Source organism: Pezoporus wallicus, unplaced genomic scaffold (assembly GCF_028554395.1).
Source record: "Pezoporus wallicus isolate ANWC-B61680 ecotype Strahan unplaced genomic scaffold, APGP_CSIRO_Pwel_v1 contig_8805, whole genome shotgun sequence".
NCBI classification, from domain to species: domain Eukaryota; kingdom Metazoa; phylum Chordata; class Aves; order Psittaciformes; family Psittacidae; genus Pezoporus; species Pezoporus wallicus.
The window spans coordinates 897,422-914,320 of NW_026637668.1; the positions used below are offsets into that span (position 1 = coordinate 897,422).

The following is a 16,899-nucleotide window of genomic DNA, read 5'->3' on the forward strand; positions in this document are numbered from 1 at the left end:
GCCCTTCCCTGGGATGCAGTTGCAGCATCAGACCCAACAGGCTGATATTATTTCTATGTGCATAACGTGGTACAATAGGTGATGCTCAGGTCATCCCCAATAGGAGTCTGGGAAGCATTATGGGGATCATCTGGGAGACAAACTCACAGAGAATTTTCCCCTGGCATATCCTATACATGAAGGTAAAGCTGTTAGGAAGTAGTAACGTACTCCCTACTTAAAAACACAGATTAAACAGAGCTGTGGAAGGAAAGCGAGGCAGCAGGCTGCTCCACCCACCTGAGAGGAGCAGAGAGACAAGTGTATAAATCTTCAGTGCTTTTAATTAAAGGGCTTAGGAAGGGCAATCTCCGGTGTCCTCTGCAGACGCACGGGCGCTGCCTGTCTGCCTTCTTCTCAGCAGTGAGCTCTCCAGAGCACTCTGTCTCTCCTACGTGCCGAGGATCTGCTATGCCTGCAGTGCAGAGCCCTTCACAAAGAACGACTGAGCAATTTATGCATGGCCGGTGTTCATCACGAAACACAGCAGCCGCAGAGTAGGACGGGAGGGATGGACTTCCTTAACCTGCAAGAAGCTGATAGTGTTTGTCATAGAAGTCCCTATCCTTGTGATTTTTCACGGTTGCTTTGGGCTATGAAGCAGCTGAAAACAAGCTGAGAAATTATTTTTGTAGCTAACAGAAGCCAGGAAAACAAAGAGAGTTGTGGATATTATAGCAGTTGTGCAACGTAGTGATAGGAGAACCTTGGTCCACGTGTCATTTAATGCTGGGGGTTGTAATTGGTTGAAAAGTCCCTTTAGCTTGATATTGTTCCAAGCTCTGCTCAGGGAATGATGGTTTACGCTGGATGGTTACAGTTGGAATGGACTCTAGTAATATTTTGGGGTTTATTCTCCATAGGTAAGCGCTACAACACAGAAGTACAGTGTTTTCTCACTTCAAAAACCTGATATTCAAGTGATATTATCAAGTAATCAAGTAATATTGAATTCTTGCTGTCTGCAGTGATATATGATAAATGAGTAAAATTACATGTATTTCTGGGGGCAGGATGGAAATGCTTAGCACCCTTTTATAGTGATCCCTGCTTTAATTCTCAGAACAGAGGTCTTTTTCCAGCATAAAATTGAAAATATGGGACACAACAGATGAAAAGTTTGGAAGAAGCTGAAGTTTTAATAGATGCAAACTGAATCCAACTTGGAATGACAGAGGAAAGGACTCTGAAGTCAGTATGCAGTTGAAAAACTGCATCTGTTCCCTGAAAGACAACATGAAGGGGGTTTTGTTTAAAGAAAAGCTCTCAGAATGGATAGTCTGGTAAAACACTAGATGATACCATCACTTGCTATGAAGTTAAGCAGCTGAAAAGGCTATTAAAGGGAATCCAAAGGGTCAGAAACTAAGTCTCTCAGGTGCTGCAGCAGAGAAGGCAGTAGGCTGGGGAAGGAGGTGGAGGCAGAAAACTCAGAATACAGAGCATCAGCCTCCTCCTTACTTAATCTAGGCTTTGTAGGTCATTGGTTAATTACTATTGTCCAACTTCACCTCATGGCAACTTTGGTGGGTGCTTATCCTGGAGAAGGTTTCCCTGCTGGAAGGAGGCAGATCCTTCTCCAGTGTTCCAATAGCGAGCTAAAGGTTATGAAAAAGGTCGAAGGAGGTGATCCTGCCCCTCTGCTCTGCTCTTGTGAGACCTCACCTGGAGCATTGTGTGCAGTTCTGGTGTCCTCAACATAAAAAGGACATTGTACTGTTGGAACAAGTCCAGAGGAGGCCACGAGGACGCTCAGGGGCTGGAGCACCTCCCGTATGAAGACAGGCTGAGAAAGTTGGGGCTGTTCAGCCTGGAGAAGAGAAGCTGCGTGGAGACCTCAGAGCAGCCTTCCAGTATCTGAAGGGGGCCTATAGGGATGCTGGGGAGGGACTCTTCATTAGGGACTGTAGTGACAGGACAAGGGGTAACGGGTTGAAGCTTAAACAGGGGAAGTTTAGATTGGATCTAAGGAGGAAATTCTTTCCTGTGAGGGTGGTGAGGCACTGGAATGGGTTGCCCAGGGAGGTTGTGAATGCTCCATCCCTGGTAGTGTTCAAGGCCAGGTTGGACAGAGCCTTGGGTGAGATGGTTTAGTGTGAGGTGTCCCTGCCCATGGCAGGGGGGTTGGAACTGGATGATCTTAGGGTCTTTTCCACTCCTAACGATTCTATGAAAAAACCCAAACTGAGTGAATGTTTAACTGAATATAGATGAGGGAGAATTGCAGGCCATGGGTCTCCTATAAATCAAGGGAAATGACTGATTGGATGCTCAATATTATCATCATAGGAAGAGTTTTCCAGGGTCTTTCTTAAAGCCCAAACTGGGAAGTTACTTACTTTTTGTAGAAAGTGAAGGGTCTATAGTAATCCTGAAGATCTTGAAATCACCTTCTGTTGAGATTTTACTCCAACTCTGAATACACAGTAACTGTCCTATTCTCAACACATTTTTGAACACTTTTCATTGGTATTAGTTTATGCAAGTATATGCATATGTATTTTTGTATATAGAATAGAACCCCAGACTGGTTTGGATTGGAAGGGACCTTAAAGCTCATCCAGTTCCAACCTGCTGCCACAGGCAGGGACATCTGCCACTAGATCAGGTTGCTTAAAGGAAGGAGGAATACGGAAGGAGTAGCAAGAAACGAAAATGTCACCGACATTGTGAGATGCTTAAACCTGGAGTTACTGCTGTCTCTGACTCCTAAAGGTCACTTTTCTTAACAGACATCTATTTTCCAGTGTTGCTTAAGCTCAAGTTATCCAAAGAATAATATTAGTAACTGCCACCTAAGCAGGTGCAGAACTCACTGACGGTGAGGTTCCAACTCCTCTCACAGTGTTCAGACTCTGTCAGCACTGAAATGGATACATGCAAAAGACCTTTCATCTCACAGTTTTTCTTCTCATCTTCAGTATAATTAATAATTCCTTTGTCCTTCTATTGTTAAAAATTATTTATAAGATGCACATATAAAATTCCAGCACAAAAATTTGTGTCATTCTCTGATGCTCATAAGGCAGGTGACAACCTCCCCAAAATGTCTTTCAGTGACTATCTATAAAACCCACTTTGATTTAAAAATAATCCTTACAATTCCAAACAACAGAGGGCAAACTATTTAACACATTTATGACTAAAGCAAACCTAACATTGTGTTTGAGAACTGTAGTGTTGTACTTACGCATCGCTCTGCTGGAGCCCCATTTACATTTGGGAGTTGACTCCCTCCATTTGAAGCTACAATGCCTAAAGCATGGAGAATTAGCTGGAAAAGTTGCAAACGTGTGGCCACGGTTGGTCTCTGTTTGTCAGCCATTGCCAGGGGCTGTGGGTATGTTCAGATCTCTCATCTTCAGCATAATTAGTTCACAGGTGGTGTCTTGAAAAGCCTTTGAAGATGCTGCTGAATTCATAATGCCAACTGAACAAGTGACAGTGACAGGTCGGGGAGAATAACTGAGGAATCTTCTTTACCTAGTAATGATTGCACGTGTTGTGAAGCACTCTTGTAAAAACTGAGGATTGGAGCGAGGACTTGTTCCATTTTCTGAGGAACAAAAGCATGTATTTAAAAGAACACTCTGGGCAGGTTGGACAACTCCTTGAACTTCGGTTACTTCTCCCTCATCTGCCTTACTGCATATCTAATGTGTTTAATATGCCAAGAATACTAAATAATCCTGAATTGCAAGCAGGCTGTATTTGTTTCACAGGAAACATGCCTGCCCTTTCTTCCCTCTCCCTCCATTTTTTCTTTCACATGCCGTTGCAGCTCCCATTTTACTCAATAAATGATTTGTGTAAGGAAAATCTACCGGTTGGACTCTGAATCTCAGACTTTAGGGAATTAACTTGCCCTTAATTGTGTCTTTCTGTGATGGAAGTGACATGTACCTTGAGCTAGAGGTTTTTGCATGTGGGCAGGAGCTACATTAGTACAGCAAATACTGGAGTAGAGGTGAGCCTTGAGGTACAAGATGACCAGCCTGGAGAAAAACCCATTCGTCTTCATCAGCCAACACCCAAACTCTTTTCATTCTTTCTTTACCAGTTTGTGAAATTTCTTCCTAAACACTAAACAAGTATGAAAAGATGATCAAGATCTAGGATAACAGATCCAGGATCATTGAACGTTTTGCTTCTCAATCCTATTAGAAACAGATGTCTTGTTTGTTTAAATATCTTCAGACTTCCAATGGTCACTTCAATGCCTCCCAGATAATCCTACCTAGAAGGAAGGCAGGGTCTCCAGCCTGTCCTGTATCCATCCATCCATCCATCCATCCATCCATCCATCCATCCATCCATCCATCCATCTATCTACCTACCTACCTACCTACCTACCTACCTATCTCTTTCATCTGATGTTTGAATCACCCTCCAAAACCCAGGAAAACACAACCACAGGTTCTTTTGTCCCTGTTAACAGATAGAAAAGCAGATATGTAAGGTTACCAAGACTTGCTCGGAGTAGGATGGCATCAAACAGGTGAACAGTCTCCAAAGAAAGAAAAAGATCAATATATTAATCTTATTTATTAATTAGAGCTTTATGTTCATAATGGACATTCCTGTTGCAATTCAGAACTCCAGGCAGATGTGAAATTCCATAGTTCTCTTTGCCAGAAAAGCATCATGTATATGTTCACCCATTGTTATATATCTGCACAGTTTACCCAGAGTGTGATGTGTTACTGTAGGATCACACAGTGGAGCAATGCAGGTATTCAACCTGGACCGCTTAGAACTATAAACTGGCTGCGCTACGAGAAATAACTGCTTTAAAGTAAAGCATTACGTCCCTCTGCTGTGACAAACAGGTGAACTTTATGTCTCCAAATCATTCTGTGCAAGCTGCAGCCTCAAAGTAAACTCTGTGGAATTAGATAAATGTTTCTGTTTAAGTAACACGCATGTTTCAAACGCCTCACAGGGTGTGCTCAGTGACATTCTGCAGTGTTTAAAGGCTGCACCATTTCAAAAGACTGTTTGAACACAGTAAATCGTATTATTCACTGCTTGCACAATAGATGTACCAGTTAATATCAAAAGAGCTACTTTCAATCAGCTGAAAAATAGGATTAGAGATAGGTAATTTTTAGCCCATTAATTCCTACTGTCTAGACCAGTATGCAAAATGCAAGGCCATTTTTTCGGATGCTGTATTGCCTACATGCCTTCTGTCTGTTCAATATTAATGACTGTTTCCACAAATATGAGAAGCCCACTTAAAAGGAGAAGCTTCTCCAACACTCACCAGTTTGTTTAACCAACAAAACCCTGGGTTTCACATGGCAATGGGAATGCCTGGATACTTCAGGATACAATGCATAGCTCAGTTTGCTGGAATTTCATGTTTTAACGAAGAAGTGCTCTGAGAAATGCCAGGGAAGCAGTGCAGGGACATCTGAAATAATTTCTGTAGTCTATGAAAAGGGTAGAGGATGTGGAAGGTGGGCAGAGGAGCTCAGTTTACTCGCTGTTGCTGCCTCAGAGTTGACTCTCCTGCCCAAGGGTTTCTGATGCCGAGTGATGAGCCCGAGGCTCCTCCATGTCCCTGTGCATGCCCATCGCTGTATGGAATGTCCCTGCTCCAAGGGAGCTGTTGTTGGTATTGGTGGGTTATCATTATATATCTTCATTTATGTTCTTGTAAATGGCACCAGTACTTGTCATATGTAAGTGAATACTGTGTAGGAACTACAGCATGGGAACCAGCGCACCTCTGGGACACCAGGAAAGCCATTTTCAGTAGTTAACAGATCTCTTAAAAGACAGATGTTGTTCTTTAGATCTCTGGCACCCATTTATTAACCCTGCGCACAACCATGTCAGTCCACGTCCTTGAGACGTCTCCCCATCCCAGGGACACGTTGGTACCCAGCAGTATACAGGCAGCAGAGGTGCATGGACTAGAAATGCTCATGCTCTGAAGGCAGGCTGAGGGCAGCAGTCCACGTATCTAAATGTTGTTTTTCATCTACAAATGTGTTTATGCTTATGCTCCCAAAGCATGCCTGGAAATCAGAAGTTTGCATATCTGGCTTGTAGCACATTAAGTGCGACTCCATCCAGGCTAACCCAAACTGTGACCAGGGCCGTGTATTGTCGTGCTCTTGCAGCAGTGTAGGGTGTTGAACCAGCTCTGCAAGGGCAAGGAAAATGCAAATCTTCCAACCTGCAACACTGCACAACAGGGTAAGGCTGCTCCAAGAGACCGTAAGACAAGGACATGTTCTAAGCAAAAGAGAAGCAGGAGATCCAGGATGTGATTCATTAGCAGAAAGAGAGCAGTCTTTGTTTTTGTTTATCACATAAGGGTATGTTTTATGTGAAGGTTTTATCAGCCAGAATTGGCTGACTACAGTAATTCTTACAGGAATAAATATGCATATATCCATCTAGATGAGATGTGTAGCCATGTGCCGGAATTGGAAATGTATATATGGATCTAGAACTTGAGGAAGGGTCCCCAGTTCTGTGCAGAATATGAAAGAGCCTACAGCTACAGCTGGCTGGGAAGGATCTGATGAGCCTGGGTGGGTAAGGGAGAGCAAAGCTTGGAGGAATAGGGGACTTGTCAGAAAATGCCTATTTGAAAGCTCCCTGAGCGTGTCGGGTCTGAAGGAATTCAAAGGAAAGCCTGTTGAGTTTTGAGCGCTGGCTTCCTTCCAGGCTGCCCGGCTCATTCCAGGCAACACTTCTTCTTATTTTGTCTTTTCACTGGCTGAATTTCTCACCAAATGGAAATCTCAGTTTCCTGCCAGCTGCACCGAGTCTGTGTTCGACATGGACACGGAGGGGCAGTTGCCAGCAGTATTTCCAGCTAGGGACAAAAACTGACATCCACAAATAATACAGGATCAGCCATTTCCTTACTCTGAATAGAACGTTTAAAGGCATAATTTTCCATCCTTACCTTTTCCTTACTATATACCAATTACAAAGCCCAGGATACCAAACTGGTTTCTAAGCCGGTTTCGGCCCTTCTTCAAACTCTCCAGTTGAGCTCTTAAGCAATGACATCAGGCAACCCAGAAAACACTTCATGATGTGTTTTAATTCCCATAGTTCCTTTTGAGTTAAATTAACTAGAGCAAAAATTTGTAGGTAAAAACATAATGGTTGGGCCAAACCCATGTCCTTTAACGGGTGCCGTCATAAAGAGTTTACACAGCAGCTCTGAACAATTGAAACAAGTGTAAATAACATCTAACAATTAAAACAAACAGGGGCCTGTAGGGCCAGGCCAAGGGGAATGGCTTTAACCTGCCTGAGGGGAGACTGAGATGAGCTCTTAGGCAGAAGCTCTTCCCTGTGAGGGTGCTGAGGCGCTGGCACAGGGTGCCCAGAGAAGCTGTGGCTGCCCCATCCCTGGCAGTGTTCAAGGCCAGGTTGGACACAGGGGCTTGGAGCAAGCTGCTCTAGTGGAAGGGGTCCCTGCCCGTGGCAGGGGTTGGAGCTGGAGGAGCTTTAAGGTCCCTTCCCACCCAGACCAGGCTGGGGTTCTGGGATTCTGTGACTCTACAATATTTAAGACAGACCTTCCTCACAATAGGAGATGTTTTTGGAGGCACAAGCAGTGAGGGCAGTGCAGCAGTCCCTGAGCACTCAGGGTGTTGTAAACAGACTTCGACTATGAGCAGACAGAGGGTGTTTACTTGCAGAGTGATGAATAAAACAAAGCTGGTTTGCTCAGAGCTGGACCAGAGCTCAGGGTCTAGGCTGTATGCTTTATATTACAGACCCAAGCCACTTGCACAGCATCCTGCTGCACCACAATCTTCCTTTGTTCTTCCAGGCCCAGCTGCTAAGCAGAGTTTATGAACTGAATACCAAAATATAAGATTAAATAACATTTTGACAAGGATCTAAGGCATTCCTCAATGTGAGTGTGCCAGGACCAGAACTTTGTGTCTCTGCGCAGCAAGTGTTCATGTGAACCTCACCCTTATTTAGGACCCACTACATACGTGGAAGGAAACACATTAAGAGCTCAGCAAAGTTCACTGTATGCTACTCCATGAATACAGTAAAGATTACAAGGATAATTCACTTTGTAGTTGTTCCTGTGCTTTGGCACCTATTTCTGTACATGATTTTTGTTAAGTCCACACTTTTTAACTGAGGGCCTGAATCTTACGGTGCCACAAAAAGACTGCAGAACCATCTGGTTAAAGTCTGAACGATGGTTTTCATGAAATGAAAGTTTTGCAAAATATTTTATCATGTTTCAGCTGCTGAGTCAGATATTCCATAAGAAAAAGCTGTTGGCATTAGGCAGCAGCAGACTAACCCAACAGAGCAGCCTGCTCCTTCCCACCCACCCGCCCCCATAGCATACCTCATTGTGCTGGGTGATGTTGGGTGATGCTGGGATATTCAGTGATGCCTGTCACTCTGAACACAGAGATGAAATGACTGACTTTGACATCTTTTGTACGTCCTCCTTCTCATTCTTGAGGTACATGACTCAGCAGGCATTTTTCTCTCAATCCTATTCCACAAAGGCAGGGATGCGTCTCTTTGGCAGGGGAAAAAAATTGATAGAACTTATCCTTCTTAATATCTCTGATTGCAAAGGAATGATTGCCCACCATTCAGCCTCCTTATTCAACAAGCACAGCCTATAAAACTGCACTGAACGAGTTTTCTGCCAGACGGAGGCAATTCAGAGAACAACTGAGCTTTGAAGCTCAAGAGCATGTTTACTTGAATGAACAGGGTATGGATTTTATAATACCCCATTATAAACAGAAAACAGCAAGTCATTTGAATAGTCTACAGTAAATTGTCAAAGCATTCTGGTTATAGAGACTGTGCAGGAGTAGGTAATGCCTGATGTGTTGCTTGTAAGGTTTCCAGACCTACAGCCTCCTAGGTCCTCCCCTCCTGCAATGTACAGTCCCTTTTAGAGGTGTATTTAAAACAAAGAGGGAGCTCATTCTACAGAGAGGTAGAAATCTGCATCCCAGAATTCAGGTTGCCCAGGATCTTAATCCCACATTCACACACACCTGATCTAGTTCAAGATGCCCCTGCTCATTGCAGGGGGGTTGGACTGACCTTTGAAGGCCCCTTCCAACCCAAACCATTCAGTGATTCTATTAAATCCTATCCTGTTCAATGCAATCACTATCCAGGTCTCATTCAGTTATTCAGAAAGTTCCTTTTGTAGAAACCTGAAGGATTTTAGTATTTAAGGTTTATACACAGAACAAACTTGGAAAAAGAATAATTATTTCTGAGGCAAAATGTATCTTTATGCAACTCAAAGACAGTCAGAGGTGGTTTTAAAGGCATCCTTCCATCTCTGCCTTCCCAAAAGCCCAGTTCTTTAGACAGGCACAATGTAGGGCATATACTCAAAAAAAGCACCCTGTATTCCCAAGGTGGTTAGGAAAAGGAAAGGTGAAAAGCTTCCATCACTGACTGCCAAACCTTCCATATTACCCAGGGGGAAATCTGTATCACTTCCCCTTCTGTTACTATTCTTTTTAAGAAGCTGACATCCATAACTACTTTGAAAGTTGCCGGTGCCAAGTACCACGCACTGTTTGCTGTCTTGTCTTTCTAAATCCTGATTTGGAGCCAAAATCAATGGCAGAAAGAAATTGCTTATTGCCTGGCTGGGAAACGTTTCAGACAGTCGATATGCGTTGCATTCTCGTGACCAGAGGGACACACACAATGTGGAATTCCTCTGATTGCAACCCAGAAACAGGGCCCTGCTCAGAGCCGAGCTGAGCTGCAGGTCACCTACGAGGTGGTCGCTGAGAATATGAAAGAACCTTTTTTGGGTGCTTTGTGTTTTCTGTTTCACAGAGCACTTTAATGGTGCGTGTATGTAGCGTATTTCCACTGAGGAGACCAAATTCCTCACTTCCCAATGTGGGTGAGAAAGGGGATGGAAAACAACACTCAGAAGAGGCTTCCTGCAGCATGAGCTCACACAGTAGAGCGTTGTGTTGAGCATCTTCCCTCACAGGTCTCTCACCTCCTTGCACATGTTGCTTAGAAAACACAACTCTTGAAGTGAACGCATTTTTAACCATCACATTTCCTTGCGTCAGGATGAGTGGTTCTCCCACAGCGATGGGTGAGGAGGGCAGAGCGACATCAAGCATCTGCACAGCAGAAGCTGTGGCTGCCCCATCCCTGGCAGTGTTCAAGGCCAGGTTGGACACAGGGGCTTGGAGCAAGCTGCTCTGGTGGAAGGGGTCCCTGCTCGTGGAAGGGCTTGGAGCTGGAGGAGCTTTAAGGTCTCTTCCAACACAAACCAGGCTGGGATTCTGTGAAGAAGTGCAGCTAGCAGCAGAGCCATCCTGAGGATAATACACTCCACACGATCATCCCCTACCATTAATCCATTAATCAGCATTAATTGGTGCCTCCCACGGAGGCACTAAGGTTTTCTTTGTTTCTCTGCTATCTCCACAGAAGTAGTGTACTAATTGACAGATTCTCAACAGGAGTTTCATGCCTAAAACTCCCAGTTCACTCTGAAAAATCTCAACTGTCGAGTTTTTTCTTCTGTTCGGTGTAATAACATAGGCAAAGAGGACTCACGGAATCATGGAATGGTTTCGGTTGGAAGGGACCTTAAAGCTCCTCCAGCTCCAACCCCTGCCATGGGCAGGGACATCTTCCACTAGAGCAGCTTGCTCCAAGCCCCTGTGTCCAACCTGGCCTTGAGCACTGCCAGGGATGGGGCAGCCACAGCTTCTCTGGGCACCCTGTGCCAGTGCCTCAGCACCCTCACAGGGAAGAGCTTCTGCCTAAGAGCTCATCTCAGTCTCCCCTCTGGCAGCTTAAAGCCATTCCCCTTGGCCTGTCCCTACAGGCCCTTGTCCAAAGTCATAAGTCTCAAAGGAGCCATAATGTCTCCCAGATCTTCTGCATGAGGCTCACACACACACAGGAGGCGGCTGCAAAAGCTCAGAGTTTTATCAAGAGCTCCTGCCACTACCCTGCCCCAGAAAAGCCCCAAATAACTCATTATATGGAGCAGCAAATAAAGTTAAATTGGATGGCATTTTCTAACATGAAACCTTTGCTAAAGGGTGAAAAATGCAAAGTACTTTAGGGGAAAAGAAAATGTGCTCATTAATGAAAAGCAACAAATACTTGATTATGTTGCATTTTCTGTATATTTTATGTAGATGGACTTAAAGTCCTCTTAACTCTCAAATAGCAGACTTCAGAATTAAAGCAGCAGCTTTATAGCAACTGCTTGAGTCTCCCACTAGCAAGAGGTCCTCTGCCTTGCGGGAATAAACCTTGTCATTGACAGAGGATGTATATGAAATACAGATGCTGCCAGCAGTGTTGTGTAACATGCACACACAGAAGGCTATTTAAATTCACTGCAGCGAGGACTCCACAGAGAGGCACACAGAGAGGAGCTGTCCAGTCACAAAGACAATTAAACCATCATTTCTAGAGTCAGTCGACTGATACACCAGGTTTATAAGCTTCTCTTCACTTTCTCCTAGCATCAACAGCTTGAGAGGAAGGATAACTAGGCACAGAAAAGATACTTGCATAGCTGAGTAAGAATAGCTACAGGTGTCACTTGTACATGAAAAAGGAAGAAGGAAGCTGTTGGAAGGAGAAAATCTCTTTTGCTGGGGGTTTGTTATACTCAGAAAGTTAAGCATATGTTAATGGTGAAAGGAAGGAATCCTGTTTCCATAGGTTGCATGAGGAGTTGCTCACAGGAAGCACAGTTGGTGTCACAGAGCATCACATACTGTGCAACAGTCAAATAATCTTAATGGGGGGTGCAGTGACAGAGGAGATGGATGCCTCCCCCTTGAGTTGTTCCTTGATAAAGACACATCTCTTGGCTGGGAGATGACAAACTATATGTTCAAAGTGACTAATCATTTAATTAAAATTTACGAGCAGTTAAATGCTGTTTGACCCAAATGGAGGCAGTTATCATGAATCAATGTGGGAGGAGGAACTTGGCTTTCCAGCAGATCGATAGCTCACAGCTACAGTACCTGGACACCCTCTGCATTTCTGATGCGTGGAGAGGCCTTTTGCTGCCTGCTGGAGAGGCTGGTTGGGAAAAGATCTCAATCAAGTTGAAAAGTAGTAACAATCTTACTTAGGCAGTGTTTGAACACTCTTAAGTTTCATGAATAGTTAATGTCTCTTCAAGTGATGAAGAAAAACGCTCTTGTAGCTTAAGAGCAAATAGCTCAGATTTTGATGAGTTATGTTTTTTCATTGCATCCACCGGCCAGGCGAAATTGCAATCATCTTTCATGAACAGGCTCGGCAGGTTTTATTATAGCAAAGTAAGGGTGGCCATTGCATTTCCTAACTAATGCAGTAAACGTAAAATTGCCAGGCTAACACGCTTTTTTATTTATGCTGCTGAGCACAAAATGTGCTGGTAGTTTCATAAAAATATATGTTAGAGGAATTCCACATGCCGGCAAGCTGTACATCTCTTTTATGTATATGACTTATCCAATGTCCTTCTCTTTAAGATGTACCCCATTACAAAGAACGAGATTAAGCAGCACTGACACAGAAGGCAAACTCGAAAGAGATAATGCTTGTCTCAACAGTTATGATTCAAGGTGCACTATACTTTAACTCCACTGAAATTAGTAAACAGTTTGGCTTTGTTATGTATTTTATCCATCACCTTAATATAATAAAAGCACTGTTCGTGATTAATTGCTTGGCTATTAGTGTGGCTCAGCAGGAGACTTCCATGGATTACTTTCATATACCTATAAAATGAGAGCAATCTATACAGTCAGCAGAAATATGACCAAGAGAAACACCAAAGGAATGCTTAAGAAAATCAGCAGAATACCTGAATAAAAACCACATCTTTAGATATCATTTGACAACCACCTTAATGGAAGATTTGTTTAAAGGTTGTCAGCTCCTCCTGCACAAAAGTTCCTTCCTCATACACAGTCACTAAAACCAGGCAAGAGATCATGTAGTAACCTGCTTAACTCAATATCCTTTGTCAAGAGCGGAAGAATGATGCTGAAACTGTCCAAAAATGGTAAAGTTCAGGGTAAAAAATTATCGTTCACAATGCTATGTGACATTGCCTCAATGTAACAGAACCAACAAAACCTTCATGATATATGATGACTATCAAAGGTTGCCACTGAATACATAGATTTAAAGTGCTGCTTAATTCAAGAGCTTATTTACAATGTCACACTTCATTTTGAGGGAAATGATTCTGACAAGCAGCCATTTAAAATATAGCAAGAATGTTTTACTAAAGGTCAGAAGTACAAATATTTTACAGATTAGCTACTAATAAATTCATTTCCTCTAAAAGTTAGAAGGATCAGCAAATGTCTTCAAAGCTCTTTGCCATGTTTCAGCACAAGACCCAACCTCTAATTACCAATGTAAGCTGTAAATAATTGTCAAGTATGCAGATGAGCCAAAAATTCCATCAAATTAAAGTAATTAGCTCCCAAGTCAAATTTTTCTGTCACATTAAAATGCTTTTCCTTTTCTCAAATGTGACACTTACAAATGAGGGCAACATTGTCAGAGAAGCAGTTATTGTAGGCTGCCAAAATTACGTGCCTAAGTACCCGAAAGAACACACCATGCATATTAGCTTCAAAACGAGCTGTTTCTCAGCTATTCACTTTCTAACTCCCCAGTTTTGCTCCAGCATCACTTTTCTGAAGTGGGCAAATTTATCAACCTCCAACCCTTGTAGCTGACCTGAAAGTTCCACACGTTGTATGGAAATGTGAGCGTGGTTATCTATCCGTCACAGGGAGCCTCAGTTCTTGGCTCTTCGTAATCACAGAATCCCAGACTGGTTTGGGTTGGAAGGGACCTTAAAGTCATGCAGTTCTTCCCCCTGCCACGGGCAGGGACACCTTCCACTAGAGCAGCTTGCTCCAAGTCCCATCCAACTTGGCCTCTTCTTGGTTTTTCTTCAGCAAAGAACCTTTCCAGACCTCATGGTCTGGGACACAGATGAAAACTGAGCTACATACTACAATGCAGGGATATGGGAATGGGCAGCTAGCTTGCTTGTCCCAGTGCTTTTTCTAGCACTTTTATAGTCTTATTCTCAATGTTCTCTTAATCAAAGCCTGCTGACTGTGTTCAGTGGAACATCATGATCCATTCTCCTCCATTTAACTTTGGACTTCCACGCAGAACCCAGTGTCAGCCTGTTCTAGACTTGGTGTCTTTATACTTTGTGTATGCTCTATTTAATTTTGAGCTGAACAAGTGACTATTGGTTTTGTCAGTTGCTATTGCTACAAATAACAAAATGAGGCCTAGATGTGTAGGTAAGAGGGTAGTCCCAGCCTTGAGCACATCACTTCCTGTATAAGCAGAAAAATTCATCATATAATGAAACAATACATTTATCTGCTCCTTGCCTACAAGTCCTCTTTAAAATGCTCCCTTTCTAGTGCTCATTCCCCTCTAGCTCTACAGCTGTTGCTATTCCACATCTTCCAGACCAGACAAAAGAGTTTAGCCACAAACATAGGCTGGATTTGTGGTCTCCTTTACCCTGACTGTGCCAAGAGCATCCTCCTGGGATGGAGCACATACATGGGAGGGAAGGGTTTCCAGGGTGGGACCTTGTAGATGAAAGCTGTAGTATGCCTCATGCCATAGAAATGTTCTGTACTTCCCACATTAGCAAGCACATCCGTTTGCCAAGTGCTTCAAGTAAGAATAGTTTACTTTTGACTAATGAAAAATATTCAGGGTGCAGCATTTTAATACACTTCTGCAAACCTAGAATTGCCTAAAAAATTGAAAGTTTTAAACAGAAAGCCTGTCAACAACAAAAACATGAAATAGTGCACACATGTGCTTCAGAAACAGTGTGCGCATCACACTGCAGATGTACCAAAAGTCACCTTTCTCGAGGCAAAGTTTAGACGGTGAACGTGACATCCATATTTACTCACCCTAGTGTATCTCCAGGGTTAGGGAGCTGTAATCATCGTATAAGCCTGCAAGTACACAGGACCTGCAGTTGCCTACTGTGCCAAGGTTTCCCATAAATAAGCTCAATAGAAATTAGTTCTGATATCAGTTCCAGAGAAGCATTTTAAAGAAACGGAGAGCTTCAGTAGAAACATCATTTGAAAACTATCTCAAAGTGATTTCATGCTTCATTCACAACAGAAAAGCTTCTCTTTTCTACAAATTTTGAGGTTTTCCATACATAAAATCAGCAAAAAAAAACCCTGGTTTTCTCACCAAATCAGGGTCAAAAAGGACAGTTTGGGAGCTGTACATTTGTCTTTCAGATCACAGCTTAAAATACATAATAATTAAGCGTAGCCCCAAGTCTGTATCTATTCAGAACTTGTGCCTGAGTCCACATATATCCCAGAGCTGGGATATCTTCACTGAGACTGGGAAATATGATGAACCATGAATAGCCCGGGTTGGAAGGGACCTCAAAAGATCACCTGGTTCACCCTTTCATGGGAAGCTGGTTGAAAGAAAGTTGTCAGTCCTGCATTTCCTGACTGCACTGGGGTGACTGACTCTTTTTGCTGCTGACAGATAGTAGGATGCTGTATATTGTGTTACCTGGTTTACACAACTCTGTATCAAGGTCCTGCCTTTCTTTTATAAAGCATTAGTAATTCTGAAATGCAATAGAAAATATAACCATAAAATCCCAGCCTGGTTTGGGTTGAGGGGACCTTAAAGCTCCTCCAGCTCCAACCTCTGCCACAAGCAGGGACCCCTTCCACTAGAGCAGCTTGCTCCAAGCCCCTGTGTCCAACCTGGCCTTGAACACTGCCAGGGATGGGGCAGCCACAACAGCATCAGTCACATCCAATTCTCAGTTCAAGCCAGTGAATCTGTCAGGCTTCAGATGTCAACAGACATGTCTTGATAGTGAAATCTTCTCTAGGCTGCCTCTTTCCTTTAGTCTCCCGCAAAGACCAGGAGGCCAGGCCCCCCAGCACGCATCACTAGATGGAAGAATAGCCCATCTATCCAAGCACAAAGATGCAGCACCATGTCATTTATTGCAGCACCACGTGAGCTATCAGCCAGGTTACACAGATGTTATGATTTTTATTCCAGTGTTACGCAACTGTGTTCCAGCCTCCTAAGCACTGTACTAATGGCAACATCTGCAGCTAGGTTAGAGTTCTGGTGTTCCAGCAAGTGGGGGGGTTGACTTTGGGTTTATTTGGGTTTTTTTCTGCCTAGATGTGTTTCCAGATTGCCTTTCTGAAGCCAAACTTGTATCTCTGCCTGTGTAACCAAGCTGGGACCCAGCACTATGATTGTCCCCCTTGATTTTCATTTGAATCTTGAGTTGGAATTTTCACCATTTCATGGACTTTTTTTATTAAATAGACCTTATTTTACTAATGAAATCCCAGACAGTGCTTCTAGCTCATTTATACACAGTAACAGAGCATATAACTAACTGTTAAGCTGGGTTTGCATTTATTCACCTTCCCTTCTACATGCCTCAAAGAGGCGGAGGGATCTGATCCCACCGAGCACTCTTTGCTTGGCCTTTGGGCTAAGTAATAACTTTGATTTGAAGTCAAAGTTATTTGAGTCACTGAAGATAACTTTACCAAGGAGATTACTGCTGCAATAAAGCACAAAATACCACTCCAAAAAATCTTTACTTTTCTGTAATAATCCTCGGGTAGGTTATTTTTAGCACATCTGAAGCAGGAGAGGGAAGCTTGGCAAACTCAAAGTAAATGGAAGTTGGGTTTTATTTCAAGCAATAGAAATAACAGCGCCCTTTAACTTATTAATAGCTCTAATGTGGGAATGTTAGTGGTAATTATAGCCCTTCAGGGTCTGATCCCATGAAGAAAT

At 43.2% G+C, this 16,899-nt stretch overlaps 1 protein-coding gene across 2 annotated transcripts in view; it reads left to right on the top strand.

Moving 5' to 3' along the window:
* NEGR1 (neuronal growth regulator 1) overlaps window positions 1-16,899 on the top strand; it is a 272,951-nt gene that overhangs the window by 243,782 nt on the left and 12,270 nt on the right. The gene's annotated exons all lie outside the window — the stretch shown is intronic.